Below are 16,763 nucleotides of genomic sequence, written 5' to 3'. Positions count from 1 at the left end.
ATTTGCGTTAAATGTACAGAAATGTAAAACTTTTATTTATTCTCGTATCAGAAACATAGACACTCTACACAGTTTTCAGCAAATTACTTTTGCCGAAAATTTGACCCCTTCCATCACATTTTCTGTTCCGCAACGAAATTCATCTTCTGTGCACCGTCGGCGTTGGAGCATTTGATCAACAGCCTGGTCTTTTCCACAGGCACACTGAACATCATCATTCGGGAGGACAACGGTTCAAACCCGCGTTCGGGTTTTTCGTGGCTTCCCTCAATCGCTTCAGGGAAATGCCGGGATGGTTTCCCTGAAAGGGCACGGCCGATCTCCTTGACTTTAGTCGTTATAGATGCGGTTCGTGCCCGTTTAGTGTGTGCGTTCTCTCCTACTCCACTTTCTTTCTTTCCTCGTTCGAACAGGAGGTGGTGCTGTTCCTGCGAGGTGGGAAACCAGCTCGACTGAAGTAGATTCAAACAACCTGTTATGACTCTGCAGGTGTCACTGAGAGCTATGTCCACCTGTTTTTGCATGTGCTGAACTATACCAAACATGACATGCATAGAACTTTTTCCAACTCCTCGTCGGATGATACAGCAACCAGTGATAAATATTTTGAAGAGATGAAAAGTCTTGGCCGTAAAACACGTTTTATTATTCTATACTTTGCTAATAACGCGTTTCCTCTTGTTTAAAGTGTCTTAAGATTGGCATACAAAGAAAATACAAACTTTTCATAAAAATGTCATGACCCTGGTTAGGTAAAACTTTGGACCTTCAAGGAAAATATTAAAACCAACTTATTGGCACAACAGATGTTAAACACATAGGCTGCCGCCCATGTAAATGTGTTTACAATCAAACACTGTTGTCAATTATAAGAACGTAGCGTGGTGCCCCTTGAAAATAAAAATAAATTGGGGTAGAATATTCGATAGTATTTAGAAACCAGTAACTGATCTTGTCCACCAAAGACACCAATACACACAACCACAAATTTCTTTAAATTGTGCTTTTCGGGACATGTTTACTCTGCCGCAGCATAGCATAGTGCCACTGCATAGATTCTAAGAGTTTCCGATCGACTAAACCCCCCGCCCCCCCTCCCATTGTGATTAGCCAGTTTCCGTAAATGATTGCTCGTGGTGGAAACTACTGACTTACAGTTCCTGCAGTGCTTCCTGAAAATAAGAGATCTGTCAGCTGTAACTCCTAGATATTTTGTGTATCAGTGTGTTCCAGTTCTACACTTCACAGTACTATCTTTAATTTGCGACTAGCTCCCCTGTTTTTCAGGTGATAAGCGCGCCTTTGTGTGTTTGTGGGATTTTGTTTAAGGTGGTTTGTGTTGTAGCACCTGGAAAACTGTTTAAGAGCATTCGCGAGGGTGATCGAAAATCTGTGCTCTGGGTTGCTAGAGCAAGGTCATCGGCATACAAGAAGCTCCTTCTGTTGGTTGCAGTGATCTGGTCATTCGTGTAAATATTGAACAGAATTAAAGCCAGCAGACTTCCTGTGGAATACCGTTTTCCTGGAGTCTCCATCAACTACGCTGTTCTTGGAAGTTGACGTAAGTAAAATTATGCATTTAGTAAAACAAATAAAAGAAGTGTCCTAGGACTACTTTGAAATCGACTTATTCATACAAATACCTGGATATGAAATAGATGGATGTATGGATACGAAACAAATTAATTGCGTAGCCCCAGTCATCGGTAAAGCAAATGGCAGACTACGGTTCATTGGCAGGTTACTGGAAAGAAGCAGTTTACAAAGGAAACCGGTTACAAAACATCTGCGCGTCCAAAGCATTCGTGCGGGATGACCCGTTCCAAATCGGAGCAAGAGGGCATACAAAGGACGGCAGCACGAATGGTCACTGGTTCTTTTGCCCCGTGGAGAACAACATAGACATTCTGAAAAATTTGAGTTTGCAGACGCTTGAAGGTAAATGCATATTATGCTGCGAAAGATTACTTACAAAATTTCAAGAACTTACGGACCACGAGGACAAGATTAAAGTAAGTATAACGCGCACAGAGGAATTTAACCAGTCGTTCTTCTTGCCCTCCATTCGAGATTGGAATGAGAAGAAAACCATGCTAAGTACCGTATTCCATGCAGCTCAGAGTGCTCTGCAGAGTATGGAAGTAGACGTTAAGATAATCGATGCGCAATCGGACGGAGAGGGGTTCACATCCCCGTCAGACCATCTAAGTTTGGTCCCGTTTAACAACAGTCATGATCATCATTATGAATAATGAATTATTTGCGTTTTTGTGTGAAATTATCAGTATACGACATTCAGATACCCGTAGAGACCTAAATGTTCTTTTTGACGCTCTTGCAAACTCAACTTCGTCCGGCGACTTCTTGGCTTCCTCGTTTTGGCTGTGATTTTATTCTCCAGTCACTTTATGAATGTTTCTGTATCAACTACCGCCCGTTTTGGTATCCTGTTCGCCCCAATCTGCTTCTACTAACCAAGCTAGCGCAACTACACTACGCTCCAAATCTTGTGAACATAATTGTGCAGTTCCACTGTCTTCACAGTGTGCCTAACACTGTTAGTATCGAGTACAACAGGAAAGTTTGATTTCCTATTATCTTCAGTTTTGTTTCGTGCCCTAGCGCTTATGAGTATCATCACATTTTCCAATACCTTCCACCCTCCCTGAAACTTTCAAAATACTCGAGTCGTAAGTGTTAGTACGATTACGCTCAAAATTGCATATTGACAGCGATAAGGCTAATGGAGACCCTGACACTATCAAGATAGTACCTTCTGATGCTGCTTCTCCGTATTTCGAATTACTCGAATTTTGCTACCAGTTTGTCGTCATTATTGTCGCTTTCGATGGAAGTTAGTGTAACCTAGTCTGTATGCTTGTGACATCCATGTAAGTACTGCTGGTAGTTTGATCAATCTTTGGCAAACTCATTATAGCGCACGTTTAAGAAGTTCATTCGCAGGCTAACTACGATCGAGACGGTGGAGGAGAAGTGCTGCATATTTCATTTGTTTCTTTAAAAAAAGTCTACGTACTGACCAGTTAAGATCACGTAACGACTTCAGATCCTCTTCTTCTGTTATTGTTTCCTTTTTTCCCAGTACTCCACTTTCTTCCTACATTGCTTTTAGTTTTTCCTGTCCATTTTGTTCCTGATTTCTTCTCCCTTGTAGTCTTTTAAATTTTGTATTTCATTCTTGAAATGTTTACTTCGGTTATTTTCGATTCTTTTTTTCCCGTTTCTTTCCAGTTCCTTACTTATTTCTGTAGATTTCTTTTTTCCAGAAATACTGGAATATTTATTTCGTTAACCTGTTCTCACACATCCGGTGGAGGTGTATAAATAAAATTAATGTTCGCTTTGCCATCATTTATGATACTTTATCTACACTGAATAGCGAAAGAAACTGGTACACTTGCCTAATATCGTGTTGGTCCCCCGTGATCATGCAGAAGCGCCGGAACACGACGTGGCATGGACTCGACAAATGCCTGAAGCAGTGCTGGAGGTAATTGACACCATGAATCCTGCACGGCTGTCCATAAATCCGTTAGGGTACGAGGGGGTGGAGCTCCCTTCGGAACAGCACGTTGCAAGGCATCCCAGATACGCACAATAATGTTCATCTCCAGAGTTTGGTGGCCAGCGGAAGTGTTAAACTTAGAAGAGCAATCCTGGAGTCACTCTGTAGCAGTTCTGGACGTATGGGCGTCGCATTGTCCTGCTGTAATTGCTGGAATTATCGTATGGCAGCGAAACTTGGTAGACATTTCAGCGCATTAAGGGGGAGCGACAGGCTGACGGTCGAAAAAACCTCATTTTTTTATTACTGAATTAGAATGAATATACAGTATAGAATTATTCCCCAAAATATTATGCGTGAACTCCAAAAAGTAACGATTTTGTGATCGTTTGAAACCGAGCGTGCACGGCACGCCTCGGCATTAGAGAACCGGTTACCCCAAGTCGTTATAAAAAAAATGGTTCAAATGGCTCTGAGCACTATGAGACTGAACTTCTGAGGTCATCAGTCCCCTAGAACTTAGAACTAATTAAACCTAACTAACCTAAGGACTTCACACACATCCATGCCCGAGGCAGGATTGGAACCTGCGACCGTAGCGATCGCGCGGTTCCAGACTGTAGCGCCTAGAACCGCTCGGCCACCCCGGCCGGCCAGTCGTTATTGATGCCCCTATTTGTACCGATTTGACTAAACCTGATTTGCTGGAGCGTTGTTGAGGTGTCTTTACCCAAAATGAGAACGAATGTTTCAATTGTCTCATTTGGAGACACGCTTCAAAAATAACATCCAGCAGAACGGAAATTGTCATCATTCCTTCAAATTTGGTCGTATGTCTATTCAGTGTAGGCCATAATGAGTTAATGCACGTGCAAATGCCCTTCAAACCAAGGTTGGCCATGAAATGCGCCGATTCTGTGAAGAGATATACGCCAGCGGCGATGCGCTCACCGACGGAAAGGGCTTTGAGGACGAAAATGAGAGCTTATCAGATCAAAGAAGCAGAAAGAGGCCATCTACTAGCCGGGGCGATACTTAGTATGGACCAGACATCGATGATATCCCGTAACTTTCAAACTTTGTCACTTTTCTTCAATAAAATTCTTCAGGGTATCAGACCGCATCGTCATAATTTAAAATGCGCCAACGTTTCGGCCAGCGTTGCAGCTAGCCTTCATCAGGGCCTTACGTTAACTGCTAAATGAACACACTTGGTTCCTTAAATAGCTGCACGAGAAAACCGTGTCGTTACTTGATTGGCTGTAAAAGGAGGAGGAGGGGTGAAAGGTATGCTTTATTGGTGTTACCTTTATTATCTGTCATTGGCTGAAATAGCTGTTTTCTATTGGTCTTTATATTAATCCACCCCATTGGAGGAGACGGACGAATAGCGAACAGGTGATGGCTGTGACGTCACACTGTTTCCATGCTGTCCAGAAGCCGGCTGCGGCGTGCCATTGCTTTGTGTGCTCGCGACCACTACTGCGAGCACACAAAGCAATGGCACGCCGCAGCCAACCTAAGGACATCACACACATCCATGCCCGAGGCAGGATTCGAACCTGCGACCGTAGCAGCAGCGCGGTTCCGGACTGAAGCGCCTAGAACCGCTCGGCCACCGTTGCCGGCCCTAATCCATTACATATGGAAACATTCCTATACGTCTTCCTTGGATTCACAGCAGTCCTGCTCCTAATCCATTGCATAAGGAACATTACTATACGTATTTCTTGGATTCACAGAGCCGTATTTGAAACTGGTGGACAAAATTGGGACTAAATTTTTTTCCAGCGTTCATCGTTTCTGCATTTCGCTTCACAATATCTACCAAGTTTCGCTGCCCTACGATAATTACAGACCACACCGAGTCTGTGAGTAGTTGCACATTTAATTACAACGACTAGATACCATACATGTGGAGTAGTGATAGTACGTAAATGCATTGAGCACACAAGAATAAATTTTTAGCAACCAGGAAAATAGTCTGAAACCGAGAAAAGAAAAGAGAGTGTGGTGTTGAAGAATTGGTAAATTACAGTGCAGTGTGAAAGAAGAGAGAAGGAGTTGATATACACTACTGGCCATTAAAATTACTACACCAAGAAGAAATGCAGATGATAAACGGGTATTCATTGGACAAATATATTAGACTAGATCTGACATGTGATGATATTTTCACGCAATTTGGGTGCATAGATCCTGAGAAATAAGTACCCAGAGCAACCACCTCTGGCCATAATAACGGCCTTGATACGCCTGGGCATTGAGTCAAACAGAGCTTGCTTGGATGGGGTGTACAGGTACAGCTGCCCATGCAGTCTCAACACGATACCACAGTTCATCAAGAATAGTGACTGGCGTATTGTGACGAGCCAGTTGTCGGCCACCATTGACAGGACGTTTTCAATTGGTGAGAGATCTGCAGAATGTGCTGACCAGGCCAGCAGTCGAACATTTTCTGTATACAGAAAGGCCCGTACAGGACCTGCAACATGCGGACGTTCATTATCCTGCTGAAATGTAGGGTTTCGCAGGAATCGAATGAAGAGTAGAGCCACGAGTCGTAACACATCTGAAATGTAACGTCCACTGTTCAAAGTGCCGTCAATGCGAACAAGAGGTGACCGAGACGTGTAACCAATGGCACCCCATACCATCATCACGCCGGGTGATACGCCAGTATGGCGGTGACGAATACACGCTTCCAATGTGCGTTCACCGCGATATCGCCAATCACGAATGCAACCATCATGATGCTCTAAACAGAAACTGGATTCATCCGAAAAAAATGACGTTTTGCCATTCGTGTACCCAGGTTCGTCGTTCAGTACACCATCGCAGGCACTCCTGTCTGTGATGCAGCGTCAAGGGTAACCACAGCCATGGCGCCGAGCTGATAGTCCATGCTGCTGCGAACGTCGTCGAACTGTTCGTGCAGATGGTTGTTGTCTTGCAAACGTCCCCATCTGTTGACTCAGGGATCGAGACGTGGCTGCACGATACGTTACAGCCATGCGGATAAGATGCCTGTCATCTCCACTGCTAGTGATACGAGGCCGTTGGGATCCAGCACGGCCGTTCCGTATTACTCTCCTGAACCCACCGACTCCATATTCTGCTAACAGTCATTGGATCTTGACCAACGCGAGCAGCAATGTCGCGATACGATAAACCACAATCTCGATAGGCTACAATCCGACCTTTATCAAAGTCGGAAACGTGATGGTACGCATTTCTCCTCCTTACACGAGGCATCGCAACAACGTTTCACCATGCAACGCCGGTCAACTGCTGTTTGTGTATGAGAAATCGGCTGGAAACTTTCCTCATGTCAGCACGTTGTAGGTGTCGCCACCGGCGCCAACCTTGTGTGAATGCTCTGAAAAGCTAATCATTTGCATATCACAGCACCTTGTTCCTGTCGGTTAAATTTCGCGTTTGTAGCACGTCATCTTCGTGGTGTAGCAATTTTAATGACCAGTGGTGTAATTAGTAGTGACAAAGCAGGGTTCCCGTGTGATGGAGCTGGGGGTGATGACGAGGAGGGAGCAGTGGCGGAGCGTCAGTAGCCGCCGGTGCACGGAGTGATGCGGCGCCACGGGCAGCGAGCAGACACGGCTGCATAATTCAGGCACGCACCCTTATCCGGCCACACGTCCGCCTCATCTCGGAGAGGCTCCGCTTTATGTAAATACGCCGGCTGCGGTCTCGCTCGAGACAGCCTCTTAGACCCCTAACCGTGTTTAGCTGCGACATACAACGGCTTAATATGAATGCGACGTCGCGGCGCAGCGCCGACTACATTACGCAAACTTGCTCTCTCTCAAAGCCTCTCACGGGAGTGGTGGAAAAGAGGTGAAGGTGCGGGGGAGGGTGGACGGGGTGGCAGCCTAAAAAAAAGAGAGGGAGCGAGAGAGAGAGACACCTCCTACGGAGGGGAAGTTGAGTTGACAGAACGCGAAGGCAGGCAGGGGAGGGCAAGTCGAAAGAAGGCAGCTGCGTGCGCAGTCACTGGAAAGGAACGCTGAACAGGATCGCAAAGGAAGAAGTTGGGAAGGGGGGAGGAGGGGTGGAGGATTTGGAGAAACAAGGTCGAGCGGGAACTTTTCATAAAAGTTGTTTTCCGTGTAGCGGGGGATCGGAACAGATGGCATTGTCGGGGCCGGAAGTTTACCCCGGGTCCGGCGCGGCGCGGCGCGCGGCAGGAGTCAGCGGCGGCCGGCGTGATTTGAATAGCAAACGCGGCGGAGGCTGCCGTCTGCGCTCACGAGTCGCGGCACGCCGCGCTTTTCACCTCGTCGCCGGCCGTCACGTCGGCCGCACTCCACTAGCCACCCACCCAGACGCACAGACACCTGCTCCCGTAGCACCCACTGTGCCGGACGCTTCGTCTCCATCGCCCGGCAAGCTCTGCGCACGCAAATCACTATCTCAGAGCCGGCCGGTGTGGCCGTGCGTTTCTAGGCGCTTCAGTCTGGAACCGCGTGACCGCTACGTCGCAGGTTCGAATCCTGCCTCGGATATGGATGTGTGTGGTCTCCGTAGGTTAGTTGGGTTTAAGTAGTTCCAAGTTCTAGGCGACTGATGCCCACAGATGTTAAGTCCCATAGTGCTCAGAGCCATTTGAACCATTTTTGAACTACCTCAGATGTCACAAAGTGCGGGTTAAACTGTAACGTAATAGCTTTAATCAGACTGCCACAAATATCTGCCAAGACTGGAATAAAAAGTACGAATCCAAAACTAAAATGTGCAAGTGTGTATCGATTAATAACGCGCCCCATACATTGGGCAACGGCCTTCCCGCAGCGGATACACCGATTCCCGTCAGATCATCGAAGTTAAGCGCTGTTGGGCGTGGCCGGCACTTGGATGGGTGACCATCCGGGCCGCCATGCTCTGTTGCCATTTTTCGGGGTGCACTCAGCCTTGTGATGCCAATTGAGGAGCTACTCGACCGAATAGTAGCGGCTCCGGTCAAAGAAAACCATCATAATGACTGGGAGAACGGTGTGGTGACCACACGCACCTCCTATCCGCATCCTCAACTGAGGATGACTCGGCTGTCGGATAGTCCCGATGGGCTACTTGTGGCCTGACGACGGAATGCTTTTCATACACTGAAGCGCCATAGAAACTGTTAGAGGCATGTGTATTCAAATACAGAGACATTTAAACACGCAGAATACGGTGCTGCGGTCGCCAATGCCTATGTAAGACAAGCGTCTGGCGCAGTTGTTAGGTAGGTTACTGCTGCTATAATGGTATGTTATCAAGGTTTAAATGAGTTTGAACGTGGTGTTATACTCGACGCACGAGCGATGGGACACAGCATCTCCGAGGTAGCGATGAACGGGATTTTGCCGTACACCCTTCTCTCGTCACTCCTTTCCCCTTCCTCCATCCTTCTGGCCCTCTTCTTCTACCCCTCCTAGGTCTCTCCCTCGCTTGCGGCTTTGCTTGGATTTGTCCTGCGACTCCAAGTCCTCCGTTCCACATGCCAGTCATCGTCAACAATTCCTGGCTCTTCTTGCCTCGTTTCGCGATGCAGATGTAGTCTACACCGATGGTTCTGTGGTCGATGGACGCACGGGGTCTGCTTTCATCCACGGCGAATACATTGAGCAGCATTCCCTGCCTTGTGGGAGCAGTGTTTTCACTGCGGAGCTGGTTGCTCTCTATCGTGCACTCGCTCACCTTTGCTTCTGCCCTGGGGAGTCATTTGTCATATACAGTGACTCCCTGAGTGGATTGCAAGCACTCGATCAGTGTTTTTCTCGGAACCCTTTGGTGCGCGGTATTCAAGATGCTGTTTTTGCTCTCGCCGAGTGTGGTCGTTCAGCGACGTTTGTGTGGACCCCGGGCCATATCGGCATTCCAGGAAACGAACGTGTCGATCGGTTGGCCAAACAGGCCACCACTTCGCCACCCCTACAGCTTGGTCCCGTGGAAAGAAACCTCCGGTCAGCCTTACATCGCAAGGTCCGCGATGTCTAAAGCTCTGAATGGTCTGTCTTGAACACGCCAAATAAGCTCCGCATGGTAAAGTCGTCCACAGCCGTATGGAACTCATCCTTGAGGAGCACGCGTAGGGACTCAGTCGTACTCTGCCGTCTCCGAACTGGACATACGCGGTTGACCCACAGCTATCTCCTTCGCCGTGAGAACCCGCCCAAGTGTCTCTGTGATGCAGGGCTGACAGTGGTCCATCTTCTGATGGACTGCCCCCTTTTTGCCCCATTGCGGCAGTCCTTTGATTTACCAGCTGCACTTCCTTTAATTCTAGGTGACGATGCCTCTATAGCTGACTCAGTTTTAAGTTTTATCCATGCACCTGGATTTTATCACTAGTGTGGGCGCTCTCGCATGATTTGTCAGGCTACACCCACTCCAGCGACTTTTAATTGTGACGTGGATACCAAAATAGTATCTTTTGTGGTAACAAAAAAAAATTGTTCAAATGGCTCTGAGCACTATGGGACTTAACATCTGAGGTCATCAGTCCCCTAGAACTTAGAACTACTTAAACCTAACTAACCTAAGGACGTCACACACATCCATGCCCGAGGCAGGATTCGAACCTGCGACCGTAGCGGTCGCGCGGTTCCAGACTGAAGCGCCTAGAACCGCTCGGCCACACCGGCCGGCTTGGTGGTAACAAGTTGTGTTGGTACCTCTATCAACGCTTTCCACCTGGAGGTTCTTCGTTTGTAGTTGAGTGGTTGCCCTTTTACCTGATCCATCAACCACTGTAGTCTGTTTTACTCTAGTCAACTATTTGCTCTGCTTCTTTTAAGTGTCCTCTATTTTGTGTTATTGCGGTGTTCATTTTAGCTCTGTGCCCCTTAGTGTTCCCTCCCTCTGGGTGCAGAGGTTACGCTATTACCGTATAGGCCTTTTAAAAGTATGTCTCTTTGGAACAGGGGATTGACGACCTCGATGTTTAGCTCCCATCAAACCCCAAAACCAACTAACCGTACGACCGTTTCTCGAGTGCACCGTGAATATCAGGAACCCGGTAAAACATCAGATCTCCGACATCGATGCTGCCGGAAGAAGATCTTGCACGAACGCGACCACCGACGGCTGAAGTGAATCGTTCAAAGTGACAGAAGTGCAACCTTTCCGCAAATAGCAGCAGATTTCAATGCACAAGCGTCAGCGTGCGAACCATTCAACGAAAACTCGATATGGGCTTTCAGATCCGAAGGCCCACTCGCGTACCCTTGATGACTGCACAACACAAAGCTTTACACCTCGCCTGGGCTCGTCTACACCGACGTTGGGCTGTTGATGACTGGAAACATGTTGCCTGGTCGGACGAGACTCGTTTGAAATTGTATCGACCGGATGGACGTGTACGGGTACGGAGACAACCTTATGAATCCATGAACCTTCATCTCAGCAGGGAACTGTTCAAGCTGGTGGAGGCTCTGTAATGGTGTGGGGCGTGTGCAGTTGGAGTGATATGGGAACCCTGATGCGTCTAGATACAACTGTGAAAGGTGATACGTGCGTAAGCATCCTGTCTGATCACCTGCATCCATTCATGTCCATTGTATATTACGACGGATTTTGGCAATTCCAGCAGGACAACACGACACCCCACACGTCCAGAATTGCTACAGAGTCGCTCCAGGAACACTCTTCTGAGTTTCAACACTACTGCTGTCCACCGAACTCCCCAGAGACGAACATTATTGAGTATATCTGGGATGCCTTGCAACGTCCTGTTCAGAAGAGATCTCCATCCCCTCGTAGTCTTACGGATTTATGGACAGCCGTGCAAAATTCATGGTGTTAGTTAACTCCAACACTACTTCAGACATTAATTGAGTCCATGCCAAGTCTTGTTGTGGCCCTTCTGCGTGATCGCGGGGGCCCTACACGATATTAAGGCAGGTGCACCAGTTTCTTTGACTCTTCAGCGTGTAACGCGCCTCACAATATTGTCAGATACCCGGGAGAACGTTTACACACTAGCACGTACAATATCCGATCAAAATATCCAGACGCCACTGTGTAATACTGACTGCCCAATATATGCCACGTGAGGCAGGCTCCACCAGCATAAAAGACGGTGGTGAGTTTTTTGTTGTAAATTCAGAAGCAGTAACAGCGGAATACGCCAGTGATGGTAAGTCGGTGAGTTCGAATGCGGGCTAGTTATTGGATGGCATCTGAGTAACAATATCATCAGGGAAATTTCAAAAATTCTCACGCAGCCAAAGCAGATAAAAAAAATAAATAAATAAAAAAATTAAAAAAATCGAGCACTTCTTCATAAGCCACAAATTTATGTAGTCAATTTTAAGCGATGCTTGACATTGCAAAAGCGACACCAATGGAAATTGCCTGCCAGGAAACGAATCATTTAGAGTGGTGAATCATGCTACACCATATGGCAATCGGATGGAGGGGTTTGAGTTCGGCTAACGCCGAGAAAATGTAACCTGCCATCACGTGTACTGTACAGGGGAGATATTGTTTTGTGGCTAGGGTGTGGTCTCCTTACTTCCTTGAAGAAAACGCTAAGGAAGGATCTGAACACTATTTACAGCGTTGTGTAGTGCGCACAGCAGAGGAACGTGATTGTTTGTGTCGTCAATGTTCAAAAGCTCAGATGTGTGTGAAATCTTATGGGACTTAACTGCTAAGGTCATCAGTCCCTAAGATTACACACTGCTTAACCTAAATTATCCTAGGACAAACACACACACCCATGCCCGAGGGAGGACTCGAACCTCCGCCGGGATCAGCCGCACAGTCCATGACTGCAGCGCCTTAGACCGCTCGGCGTTTGTATCGTCATGACAATGGAACGTAACATAAAGCAGCTCTGTGAGGCAGTGATTTATTGCCAATATAATTCCTGTAACTGACTGGCCTCCCAGAGTCCCGACCTCACCCAGTGGAACACTTTTAGGATGAGTTAGAACGTCGACTTCGCTCCAGTCGCCAGTTTCCGAACATCGCTACTTTCTGTCGTTTCGGCTCTTGAAGAAGAATGGTCTACTATTCTTCCACAGGCTTCTAGGCAACTCACCACAAGTTTGACTAGATCTGTAGCAGACGGGGCAGAAATATTCTGCAGCCAAGTAACAAGGAGATATACAGTTCATAAAGTTAAAGATGTTAATATTTGTTCATTAAAACTTTGCATGTAGCACTTGGCAAAATAACTCTCTACTTAAACATACCACTTTGCACTGCGCGCAGAGTCGCTTTACGTATATATTTACATATTCGGTGAGTACATAAGATACAGAATCGGCTACAGCAAACGGTACACCGCTGTAAACCTCAACTGCAGTCCGCCCGAAACATTTCGCTCGGCACACACCGATGGCGCGCAGGAGGTACACGAAGTGCTTTGTCTGCATTACATCGTAATGCTAAAGTTATTAAAGGAAACTGCGAATAAAAATAATCTGAACAAGCTGTTTGACAGATTAGAATTGAGGATCTGATAAAAATATCAATCGAATCTTAATATAGGTATAAAAGTGTTAATGCTAAAGTTATTAAACGAAACTGCGAATAAAAATAATCTGAACAAGCTGTTTGACAGATTAGAATTGAGGATCTGATAAACATATCAATCGAATCTTAATATACGTATAAAAGTGTTAGTAAATGAGAAATGTGTCTACACCTCGCTCCATCTCTGACGTCACACGCTAGCTGACATCTATCTAACAAGGGGACATTACGGTCTCTGAATTTCAGTTCGTACCGAGACTTCGCAGGTTTATTGTGTACCTCAGAGGTGTCCATGCATAAAAATAATAAAACGCACTAGCCAAAAGATGTCGACAATAAGGCTCTAAAGTTTTACTCGCAGCTCATATATAGATCAATTTATACGCTGCGGCAGCACAACGAAATGGCTGCGGCTGTAGCGGAGTTCCTTGCCACTGGTGATACAGGTTCGATGCTACCTTCGGGTAGCCTTTCATTTTATTTTTTTTAAATTTGTATTAAAATTATAACAACTTGTAGATAAAGTTAATGACCTAAAATACTATCTTCGAAATCTGCTAAGCTAAGGAACGGACTGTATATTGACATTGTCAACCGTCTTTAAAGTCTTATTCGGGAAAATAACACTTTCTATAAATTCTTGACGGCTGCGGAGGACAAGCGAAGCTTTAGTTAAGTGATGAAATCTTTGAGAATGACGAGAAATCACCGGCATGTAAAATTAAAGTGATTCTTCCAAAATGTACCATTCCTGTTGAAGTTTGTGACGTCTGTTTTTAAGAAGAGGTAAAAAAATCTTATAAAGTGTGTACAAAATTGCGCTTATCTGATTGAAAATAATGAAGAGATAAATTCCCGTGAAGACTGTAGAGAAATACAATTAACGGTGCATCATCAACCGTCATCGTCCATTTTTAATGAAATGATGTGCTGTGCCTGATACTCTCTCAACTTTCTCATGAAAGAAAGGTTTTCATGATTGCTAACAGAGTTATGTTTTTCAACAGGTCTTAAGAAAAGAAACGTTGTTCGTGTAAACAATCGTCCTTCATAAATTGAGCAAGAAGGCTAAATATTTATTGTTTTCAATGTTTTTATGATAATTATCATTTGGTGCCTGTATGTAAAAATGAAATTGACAACTAAAGATGATATTGTAAATTTTGAACAGAATTGGGTAGAAGAGGAGTTTGTGGCACAACTTGACGAGAAGAAGGGACCGGTTGGTAGGACCTGTTCTGAGGCATCAAGGGATCGCAAATTTAGCATTGGAGGACAGCGTGGAGGGTAAAAATCGTAGAGGGAGGCCAAGAGATGAATACACTAAGCAGATTCAGAAGGATGTAGGATGCAGTAAGTACTGGGAGATGAAGAAACTTGCACAGGATAGGGTAGCATGGAGAGCTGCATCAAACCAGTCTCAGGACTGAATACCACAACAACAACAACTAAAACCGAGCACGAAATTCTGTTACAGTGGTAATTAAAGCTTTCATTGACGTCTAGTAAAATTCATTTGAAATTGTTCAACATTTTAAAAAGAAAATATTAATTGAAAATCATTTATGTTAACTATTGCAACAGAAATTTCATAAATAAAATAATATTTATTATTTAATTGATAATATTTCAGATCATTAACTTTGTTTAAAAGTTATAATTCTTTCAAAAAATCAGTTAAAAAAGTGAAATAAAAAGTCACCCGAAGGTAGGATAGAACGTGGATCGACCGTATGGCAAGTGAATCCGCTACATCCGCAGAAATTTCGCTGTGCTCCCGTACTGTATAAATTGACCGGAATATTAGGTCCGCGTAAAAATTTAGAGCCAGTTTTCACGAAATCTTCTGGCTAGTGCGCTTTAAACATTTTTTGCGTGGACCTCCTTGAGGTGTACCTGCGAAGTCTCATCCCAGACTGAATTTCCGAGACAGCTAGGTCCCCTTGTTAACAACGAAGTGAATGCTATGACTCCCAGAAATGCTACAGTGCCTAGGATATTACCCACCTACAAGCAAGTCGCAAGTGGTATGGCCTTTGGTTGGCACAGGCAGTATGTGACTGCTTGTGTGATATTTGTGTTTGTGACACACACACACACACACACACACACACACAGAGAGAGAGAGAGAGAGAGAAAGGAAGAGTGAGTGAGTGTGTGTGTGTGTGTGTGTGAGAGAGAGAGAGAGAGAGAGAGAGAGAGAGAGAGAGAGATGGAGGGAGGAGTAAGTGGGTGCAGCAAGGCGAGGCGAGCCGAGGCGCCCGGCTGCGCCTGCAGCCACGGTGGCGCCTACACACTACACACAGCCACAGTGGACTTGAGACCCCGCCGCGCCACGCCGACCTAATCAGATTGCCTGGTCGCTGGCTGACCTTTGATCCCCTTAGCGCCGTCTCAGCCCTGTCAGCTGCGGCCGCGTCCCACATACGAGCTTTGCCCCGCTCTGTTAACTCGACCCCCGACCAAAGGCAACTGCCTCTTTCTGCCGACACTCTTCTCACACGGCGAATAAAACTACTGGCAACGGTCACTAAAACACAGAGGTGACAAAATCATGGGATAATGATATGCAGATACACAGATGGCGGTAGTATCGCCTACATAAGGTACAAAAGGGCAGTGCATTGACGGAGCTGTAATTTATACCCAGGTGATTTAAGGGAAAAGGTTTCCGACGTGATTATGGCTACACGGTGGGAATTAATAGACTTTACCTGCCATGATAGCCGAGCGCGCTAACAGGGTTGGGACAGTCGTGAGGAGCGACATTTGTCAGGAGACCCGGCCGAACAGGTAGCGGGCGATCTACACGGCACCAAACAGGCAGCGCACTGCAGTTCAGTACTGCCGTGGGCACCAAACAACAGAAACAACTTAGTTCTAGGCGAAGGCAGCCATACATGTTTTCTGGACGCCGCGGCTAATGAAGTGCGAAAACACGTGGCAAACGCCAAAAGGCGTGCAATAGAAATGGACACTTCAGTCTCTTCCGTTTACGCTGAAGAAGTAGGGCCGCTGTTCAATCAAGGATACAAGATCGTCTCATCACTGCCGTAACACAGGAGTGCAAAAAACGATCGCTGCAATGCATCAGTTTCTAAGTCCCTTACAAGACTCCAAGCTGACAGCAATATAAAATCATTTCTTACTTGTGTGGCCTATGCACAGAAATTACATGGAAAGGAAATGGCTGAAGCTACAGCAACACTTGCAAATATTGAAAAGAGGTTCAGTTCACGCCGATCGCCCTGTTGTAAAAAATTGTAAATAAATAATGATCTTCTCTGCCTCGTGATGGCTGGGTGTTGTGTGCTGTCCTTAGGTTAGTTAGGTTTAAGTAGCTCTAAGTTCTAGGGGACTTATGACCACGGCAGTTGAGTCCCATAGTGCTCAGAGCCATTTGAACCATTTTGAAATAATGATCCTGTAAATATTGTAAATAAATATAATGGGGGACGAAGAGAGACTATCTCCTCGTGGTGTTCCCTGGAAACGACACGAAGTCAACTAAATGTCTCTTGCAAATTTTAAAAGATTCACTAATGAAGTCGGAAAAGTCATAGCTTTTCTAACACTCACAATAAGCATTTTTGTGTAGAGAATTTTAGAAACAAAGTCTGTTTGAGTGGACGATGAATACATCTTGTTTCAATACATAAATTGTATACCTTAACGCTAATTGCTTGCAGGACTCACATTAGACTTCAGTACACTTCCCTGCGTGGTACGGGAAAATTCAGGTTTATTTCGAAAT

The 16,763-nt window shown here is 45.8% G+C and overlaps 1 protein-coding gene and 1 pseudogene across 2 annotated transcripts in view; both read left to right on the top strand.

Moving 5' to 3' along the window:
* LOC126251764 (complexin) overlaps positions 1–16,763 on the top strand; it is a 701,713-nt gene that overhangs the window by 230,950 nt on the left and 454,000 nt on the right. The window lies entirely within an intron of this gene.
* LOC126254022 (5S ribosomal RNA) lies at positions 8,317–8,434 on the top strand (annotated as a pseudogene).

The sequence above is a fragment of the Schistocerca nitens genome, chromosome 4 (genome assembly GCF_023898315.1).
Source record: "Schistocerca nitens isolate TAMUIC-IGC-003100 chromosome 4, iqSchNite1.1, whole genome shotgun sequence".
Taxonomy (NCBI): Eukaryota; Metazoa; Arthropoda; class Insecta; order Orthoptera; family Acrididae; genus Schistocerca; species Schistocerca nitens.
The sequence above is the reverse complement of the archived record's forward strand: the minus strand, read 5'-3'. Positions and strand labels throughout refer to the sequence as shown.